Source organism: Macaca nemestrina, chromosome 7 (assembly GCF_043159975.1).
Source record: "Macaca nemestrina isolate mMacNem1 chromosome 7, mMacNem.hap1, whole genome shotgun sequence".
Taxonomy (NCBI): domain Eukaryota; kingdom Metazoa; phylum Chordata; class Mammalia; order Primates; family Cercopithecidae; genus Macaca; species Macaca nemestrina.
In genome coordinates, this window is record NC_092131.1 from 59,447,373 (window position 1) to 59,448,880 (window position 1,508).

The window sequence follows — 1,508 nt, forward strand, 5'->3', positions numbered from 1 at the left end:
TGGGATTGGGATTTTTTTTTTCTTGCTGATTTGTTTGAGTTTGTTGTAGATTCTGGATATTAGTCCTTTGTCAGCTGTAAAGATTGTGAATATTTCCTCTCACTCTTTGGGTTGTCTGAGTACTCTGCCTCCCAAAGTGCTGGGATTGGGATTTTTTTTTTCTTGCTGATTTGTTTGAGTTTGTTGTAGATTCTGGATATTAGTCCTTTGTCAGATGTAAAGATTGTGAATATTTCCACTCACTCTTTGGGTTGTCTGAATACTCTGCTCACTGTTCCTTTTGCTGTGCAAAAGCTCTTTAGTTTAATTAAGTCCTAACTATTTTTCTTTGTTTTTATTGTATTTGCTTTTCTTTCTTTCTTTCTCTTTTTTTTTTTTTTTTTTTTTTTTTTTTTTTTTGTACTTAGCTATTTAATGAGGTTCTTAAGACATTTAGAACACCAATTTGTGAGGATAAATTCCATTCGTCAGGGCAAACACAGATCGCAGGTAGCCCTGGAGCTGAGGAACAGCTTTGATTTTTGGTAGAATTTGTGAGTCCACAGCTTTCTGATCAATCTTGCGCTGCTCTGTAATCTTGTATTTCTCTTTCTCTGTGTCGAAGATCTCACCTTCCTGGTGTCTGGGCTTCTGCAGCTGCTTCTTCTTGAAGTAAGCATCAGTAAGATGTTTTGGGATTTTGACATTGCTGATATCGATTTTGGTTGAGGTGGCAATGACAAATTTCTGGTGTGTTCTTCGTAGAGGAACTCGATTGAGGACCAGAGGTCCAGTGACAAGTAACAAGCCACTAGCCAGCTGCTTCAGGAAAACCACCGTTTTGCCCCTGTGGCGTCCAATGAGGATGATCAGAATGGTCCCGGGGGTAATGCTGGCTCGCCATTTTCTCACGTGCTGACTGAAGGGTTTTTTGCCGTGGCTCAACAGCTTTCCAGGCACCGCTTCAGTAGGATAATATCTAGGCATTTTGCAAAGTTTAACCACCCGGGTACTGCCGTTCTTGTCACCACCAACTGGTTTTGTAAGAGTTGCAAGAACCTTCTTCTTTTTCTTTTCAACCTTGGATTTAGTGGCTGAGTACTTCCTCTTGTACATGGCCTTTCTAGAATACATGGCAGATTGGGAATACCTGTCAATTCCTCTGACAAGGACAGGGTTGCGGCTGCAATGGGGCTTCCCCTTCTTGGGCTTCTTAGCCTTGAGGTTACCCTTTTTTACCTTGCCACCAGCATCGGCCTTCTTGGCTTCTGGTTTCTTCTCTTTAGTATCTGGCGTCTCAACTTTTTCACCCGCCATCTTGCAAGATGGGAAAGAGTGTATTTGCTTTTCGGTTCTGGGTCATGAAATCCTTCCCTAAACCAATGTCTAGAAGGGTCTTTCCAATGTTATATTCTATAATTTTTGTAGTTTCAGGTCTTATATTTAAGTCCTTAGTCCGCCTTGTGTTGAATTTTTTTTTATAGATGGATTCTTGCTCTGTCACCCAGGCTGGAGTGGGGTGGTGTGAT

General features: G+C 41.4%; 1 pseudogene; it reads right to left on the reverse strand.

Moving 5' to 3' along the window:
• Positions 1–377: 377 nt before the first annotated feature.
• Positions 378–1,297, reverse strand: LOC105481873 (large ribosomal subunit protein eL6 pseudogene; annotated as a pseudogene).
• Between the last annotated feature and the right edge of the window lie 211 nt (positions 1,298–1,508).